The following is a 7,835-nucleotide window of genomic DNA, read 5'->3' as shown; positions in this document are numbered from 1 at the left end:
CCTTGTACAGTATCTTAACAATAAAATATATATTAAAAACGAAATGAGGGTAAAATAAATAAAAGAATACAGATCCATCAACAACAACCCCAAAAGGAGTAAGGGGTGCAATGAATTAGTTATTTGCAACAAGGTGACCATTTCAGAAGGGAAAGAATATGTTTGCCAGGACCTTATAACATAGATTTCACTTTTCAGTGTCTAAGTTTTCGACTTTGACTCTTTGCTAAACCAAGCATACTTTATTTTCAAATTGTGTTTTTTATTAGTATTTATAACTATCGTCCTATTCTTTTACTTCTTTTAATTTCACAAGAGCTTTGCAATTTAGTTCAGATACTATTATTTCTTTTGTAATTTCCCCCTAAATAAGCTATGGGGCTGAGATTCTAATGTATCTTTGGACTCGTTTCCTCTTCCTTAACATGAGCTATTGCTGTATATGTTCATCACTTAAGCTTTCCAAACCAACTTGCAGACACCACCCCTTGGCTTTTGTGAAACAGTAGAAATTAAGAGAATGCCCCACACTGTTTGTAGCTGACTCTGTCACTCACTGGCACATGGCTCCTACATATCTGGCAGACGCATGGGAACTCTTTTTTTTTTAAAATACTTCCAGTGCCCATCACAACTTCCAAGAAAGACAAACTGAAAATACAAAAGGAACTAATGTAACTCTACTTGGAGAATAGCAAGTAAAAGCTCATATGAGGATACACATTTGCAAGTGGCAGCATGTTGTGGCTCTTTGGAACATGCATGAACTAGACTTGCAATGGAAGCTGTTCTCTCCTTATTGTGGCCTAGGCAGGATTTGGAGAAGTAGAGGTAGGAAGATCAATATGCTTTGTGCTATTCACTCTGTGCATCTTAAGAGCATCCAGCAGGTATCTAAAGAACCTGGGAGCTTGACAAATAAAGGATTTTTTAGACCTCATAGCAGGGCACTGATTTGAAGTCACCACAATAAGAGCCTCTTTTCTGTCTTTGTCAAGCAATGCTGTCCTTTACAGCTTGTTTACACAGCTGCATGGCCTCATTTGGCTAAGCCTACATTTCCATTATAGGCACTTAAGAGTCTTCCTATGAAGAATATCTTTTAAATGGTAGAAAACTGAGAGGAGAATCTATTTTTTTGGGGGGGGAGTCCGGTCATGGGGCCTGAACTCTGGGCCTGGGTGCTGTCTCTCAGCTGTTCAGCTCAAGGCTAGTGCTCTACCACTTGAGCCACAGCACCACTTCTGGATTTTTTCTTTCTGCTTATGTGGTGCTGAGGAATCGAACCCAGGGCCTCAAGCATGCAAGGCAAGTGCTCTACCCCTGAGCCACCTTCCCAGCCCAGAGAATCTATTTTGACCTATAAAATGGATATGTTTAATTGGGGCTTGATCTCTGGGCCTGAGCTCTGTCCCTTAGCTTTTTCTCTCTAACCTGGATCTCTACCATTTGAGCCACCACTTCTGACTTTGTGCTGGTTATTTGGAGATTAGAGCCTCAAAAACTTTTCTTTCTAGGCTAGTTTTTGTCTGCAATGCCTGGATATCAACCTCATGAGTAAATAGGATTATAGGTATGAGACACTGGCATTTAGAAGAGGATATTTGTATTCTGAAATAGAGATACTTCCTTGGATAACATATGAAAGTAACAGAAAATAGAGAACAAGTGTTGTGTTTGATGCCTGTGATCCTAGTTACTCTTGAGGTTGATATAGGAAGACCAGAGTTTGAGATTCCTGGACAAAGTTAGTAAGACCCAATTTCAAAATCCAAGTATGAGCAAAATGGTTGGGAGCAAAGCTCAGGTCAGAGGCCTCTTACCTGGCAAGTGCAAATGCTTGATTCAGTCTCCAGTAAAAAAGAAAATAGATTACAAGATAGTTGTTGTTGGGGATCACTGAAGAATACATTTATTTCCATAGATTATATGGCCATAGTTTTCAATAGACATATTTTTGAAAGGGTTTATGGTATTCAAAGTGTTTATCCTTATTAGTTTGTGAGTACTAAGCAGGAGTTGTGTTTTGAAGTTGTTCAATAATCATTGAAACTGCTCTTCAATTGCAGGAATGATACATCTTCGGGCTTTGTACTAGCTTCAAATAAGGGAGAGCTTTTAGCTCTTATATAACTCTTTGGGTTTCAGAATTTCAGCTTTTCTGCTTTAACTCTCCTCCCCCAAATGCCACATATAATATACACTCATATTTTTCCTCTCTATCCTTTATTGTGCTTTAACACAGTTTAATGATGTCCCACTGCCTCTTCCTTGGGGAAATTCTTGACCTTCACTAGGCTGTGAGTGTCCATGTCTTCTTCTCTCTTCACATAATTTACTTTGGTCTAATAAACTGTTGAAATCTCTTTTTAGATTTTGAATTGCCTCTTGACATGTTCTTTATTCGTTCATAACAGCTTCTCAGATTCTCCTTTAATAAAACTGAAAAAAATAAAGTCAGGTTATACAAAGATAATTGCATCTTTCAGACTCTTCTTCCTACATTCTTCTCTTCCAAGACAAAATATTTCAAAGAAAAATAAAAAGGTGAAAGGCAATGTAAAGAAAGGACAAAGTAAAGAAAGCACACATACAAGTGAATAGCAGAGAATAAGAAACTACTCACAAAATGTATCCTCCAAATGTCCCCTACGAAAAAGAAAATGCAATCTGGTTCATGGGCTTATATACATCCCACATTGCCTGACTTTTCTATCTCATACCTGTCTTCATACCCTGTTAGGTTTGTTCACCCTGAGATAAGGTTTTCCATATCCAAATCAGGTTTCACATCATGAGAAATATGTCCCAAATATCAAGTCCAAGCTGTGTCTAGTCACTGAAAGGATTGCTCTTCAGATTGAAAGATCTGTTCAAAATAGATACAGAACAGGGAGCACTCACTTGTCTTCTGGAAGGATTCTTTCCCTGGTGTTCAGAGTTTAGTAACTAACTAAAGCCAGAATTTAGGAACTGACCACAAAGAAGAAAGTGAAGCATTTCTATTTAGAAACACATATGGAAGTTTGGGGACAACACAGGAGATGTGTAGGAGTTGGGTGCCCAAAGTTGATGTTGTGCAGGAGTCAGGAGCAGGGCTATGGCACCTTCCTGGCTGCTATGTCATCCCTTGATGTCACATTGCTTATCTGTAGCATTAGGCTAAAAAAAAGACAGAGACACACATGTGAATATTTGGGAGCATTCTGATAGTGTGACTTCACATGGCTTAAACAGACTAGCTATAACAGCTGACACTTTTTATGTTTGTTTGCTTTACTGGGGTTTAAACTCAGGACCTCACACCTGCCACGAACAGCCTTTACTAATTGAGCTTTACCTTGTGTTCTGATTGCTTTAGTTATTTCTCCACTAGATCCTTGTGCTTTCCCTCACCCTTTCACCCCCACCCCCTACTCCTTGGGGCTAATTTAAGATCACATGCCTCTTTGGTAGCAGGACTTACAGGTGTGCACCAGTGCACCACTGCACCAGCTTCTTTTCCTGAGATAAGTACTCACTGCTTTCCCTAACTGGCCTCAAACTATAATCCTCTCTATCTCCACCTCAGGAATAGCTGATAGTATACATATGTACCACCAAGTCAGACATTATTTTTAATGCTTACGATGTACCCACCACTATTATAGGAACTTTGCATGATTTAACTGAACCTTCAGAATTAAAAAGATACTCAACTATTACTGCTACCATTTTCAGGCAATAAGACCGATGTTCAGAGTGACTAAGGGGAGGGCATGATGGCATTTGGATTAGAGACCACAACCAACATTGCTAGTTCATTGTTGTCATACCCAACACCTATAACAACAATGTTAGTAACTACTGGTTACAATTGCTCCCTGATAAACTAGCAAACTTGATATTAATATGAGAGAATAAGAGATTATAATATGATGAAAAATATTAAATTGCATTTTTATTAGAACCACCATCTGTAAAGATGTGCCTATAAAACAAGCCAGACTTCCATATTCTTTACACACAAAATGTTCATGCACATCACTCATATTTTATATTACTTTAGACTGATTTCCATTTTAGAACTCCAGAAAAGCTCTCTATATAAACTTATTTTCAGTAAATTAAACTGTTATTGAACAACCTTCATTTTAGCTCAGCATAAACCGTTGCAAACATGCTTTCCTTCCAAGCTGCTTCACAAACAGGTCAGCAGTCTTTCCACTGGATGTGTGTGATGTCTTCATGATTACTCCTCAGAATGATCACTTTGACCTTCAGAGGACCAACTTAGTCACTGCTTAGGGACCTCACCTTTGTTCTCCTTATTTTATTTACTCCCTAATTCAAGAGACAAGCTGACTTCCTAGTTTCTTAATTTGGCCACAAAGAGGATTTATTTTCTTTAGCTCAAATGTAAAGAAAACTCAAAAAACACCATAGTACTTATCATCCATTTACATTTGTAATTTCAACAACTTCAACTCTTGTTTTCACTTTCGTTCATTTGTCTTTGCTTTTATTCCTGTCTCCTGTCTCTCTCCATCTTTCCATCAAGCAAAGAACTATCCTTTTTTTAACAGAGAATCTTTATTCTCAACATGTCTATGCTCTTTTTTGAGCATAGATATTTGCAAATTGTTTTCCTATTTCCTGTGACCTAGGAACACCAATAAATCACTGGTCTGTACAACAATCCATATTCTTATTTTTGTTCTTATTCTCTATAATTTTCAAGCAATGATTACATACATCAGCATAAAGAATCTCACAGAAAGTACATGAGGGGATGTGCAGTAGGAAGAAGTTCACTTTACAGTCAAATGGAGGGTTATTCTTGTTTAGTCACAGTTTGGTCCAGTTTCTGGTATCATCATAGTTAGTAACATCTTAATACAATGGACTGTGCTATGAAAATGGCACCAAATTTGTTAGTGTTCATTATATGAATCTTCTACCTCCTTTTTTATTTTTCCAACACATCTTAGAGAGCTTATTTAAATATATCTCAAGAACATACATATCCTATTTTTGATAAAAACTTGACACTGAATATTTAGTACAAATAATTATTCCCTTATCATGCTAATAAAGTAACTAAATTACACAATTTCTTTCACTTTACTCACATTGTTCTTGCTGTAAAGAAGAAATCATTACTTGACTAGTCTCTTAGATACTTACCACTGAACAATAACTATGGGAAAATCAGGCTGTCTATAATTAGAAAGCAATCAACCATGTCCTATGGTTGGATTCTGTGTATTTAGGAACCATGGGTCCTAGTCATGTCTTGACTACAATACCATCTGCCTGAATTATGACTGTCTATAGTGCTTCTAGTCATTAACTTTAATTAACAAGGTATTTATAATGTGTCCTTTACTGCAAAGAATTGTATTACATAGTTGGTGATATAAGAGGTTGTTTTGATCAAAGACCACAGGAAAAAATTATTAAATTCATCTGTAAACAAGAAGTAGAAGCAATAAAAACACCAGGAATTTATTTTCCATCAGTAAAATGTATGAAAACCATTAAACAGAGGATCTTTTGCTAGGCTATTGACTAGAATAAAAATTATTCCAGTCTAATATCTCTCCCTTAGATAATAACAAATTGTCTTAAAACAGCATTACACAGTGATTAGGAATACAACTGAGAAATTGTATAGCCTGTGGTAGCCTCCAACTACACGTCCTATTTGTTGAGGGAATTTGAACAAGTTACCTATAAAATGGAGACAATGTTCAAATTTACCATAGTTGTTACGAGCATTAAGTAACATGATGACACTAATGAGATCTATACAGTGTCCTCACATAGTAAGCACTCAGTAAATATTAGATATTTTTTAATTGACCACAGGATGAGCTGGCAGAACTGTTTCAGAGCATCGGCTGTTGTTTCTATAGTGTAGGCTTTGAATTAAAACACAAAATAAGAAGTGACAACTGTCTACCATGAGGCTTAGCTGTACCAACATCCTTGGCATTTTCTTCCTCTCACAGCAGGATTGTTGAAGCCAGGATGATTTTCCTTGAGAAAGACAATAAAGACAGCAAGCTTTCATGTGAAAATGCAATTCCTCTTAGCTGTTTCCTGTCTTCAAAAGAGTCAACTCCCACAAAGCCACATAGACACTAACTAGAGAAAGATACACCCTGGATTTGAACTCATCTGTGAAGGATCATTTCTGATCATAAATGGCTACCCATTCCTAAGGCTGGAAGTTACATGAAAAGAAATTTCTCCCTCCAATTGATTTACTTGTAAGTGAACATATCACAAGATATTAAGTGATATTTATGCATGAGCCTTCATTAAGTATTTATTGAGAACATACTAATTGCCAAATTAATTGCTTGAAAAGTAAGTCATTTTCAGAAAGATCAGTCCAAAAGAAAGCAGAAGATAACTACTGTAAATGATTATTCTACATGTTGTGAAGTTCTTCAAATACCATCAATGCAATTGTGCTCCAGTTCTACCACTGCTTTCCCTAGAAGTGACTAACCAAACTGTTAGGATGGAAAGTGCAAACATTGCAACAAAATACTGGTTTTAAAGTACATTCTGACTTGCACACCCTTCAGTAAAAATCATAGCTTATTTGCTATTTTATTATCTCATCTACAAAACAAAGGAGATAATATTTGGCTCCTTTAAGTGCCTATGAAGACTGATGAAGAGGGTAATTTGACCCTCAGTGAGCATGGTCACAGATTCAGTTGCACCATCTTTTGTGGCATTGATGCTGTATCATAATTTATATCCTTCCCATCTTTTGCTGAATGCTTATGTATTCCAGATCTCTAGATATGCCTTCCAGAGCAGTCTAGATCAAACTCAATACCTCTAATAGAAACAGTAATGATACATATTTTCATTACAAATATATTAATTAAGTGACCACATTTTAAGGGACATTAAGAATCCATGCATATCTTCTAGAGCTCACAGCACTCTGAACTTCAAACAATGTATGTGTGGGACTATGGAAATAAGGCAGATACTATGAAAACGTATAGAAGGCTTTCCAACCTTAGAGAGTTCTTCTGCATCATTTGTTAGCCCATATTAGTTGCATAATGGGTGATAGGTATGTTATGATTATTTCATGTGTGTATATAATATATTTTGATCATATTCACCTCCTCTATTATTCTTTCTTATCCTATTCCCCCTTTATATCTTTCTTGTTATTTTTAGATATATTGCATTATGACCTTAAGTGTATACAATTTACTTGATTATATTTTCCTCCCATATTCTCTCTTTTCCCTTTCCATTCTCTATTTCATCTCTTAGTGTACTATCAACTCTTCATAAAATTATCACTAAAATCCTTCTTGTTCTCTTTTCCTCCAGAATGCATTTCTATAATCTTTTCTTTATATTCCAGTAACAGTATTTCTACCATTATTTCTATCAACTCTGGCAATTAGTTGTTTTCCCCTCAACACCCCCTTTCTTGTGTTCATGTCCACACTACTTCATTAGGTCCAGCTTTTGGATTTTGAGAAAATTTGTTGTATTTGTTTTACCAGGTGTGGCTCATTTCATCTACATGTTAATCTCTAGTTCCATCATTTTTCCTACAAAATTAGTTCCTCTTTGTGATGAATTAATACTTTACACAGTGCATATATCACATTAAAAAAATTCAGGCTGGGAAGGTGGTTTAGTAGTAGAGCACTTGCCTTGCATGCATGAGGCCCTGGGTTTGATTCCTCAGCACCATATAAGCAGAAAAAAAAGCCAGAAGTGGTCTGTGACTCAAGTGGTAGAGTGCTAGCCTTGAGCTGAGAGTTGAGGGACAGCACCCAGGCCCAGAGTTCAGGCCCCACAAC

Source organism: Dipodomys ordii, unplaced genomic scaffold (assembly GCF_000151885.1).
Source record: "Dipodomys ordii isolate 6190 unplaced genomic scaffold, Dord_2.0 Scaffold22, whole genome shotgun sequence".
NCBI lineage: Eukaryota > Metazoa > Chordata > Mammalia > Rodentia > Heteromyidae > Dipodomys > Dipodomys ordii.
The sequence above is the reverse complement of the archived record's forward strand: the minus strand, read 5'-3'. Positions refer to the sequence as shown.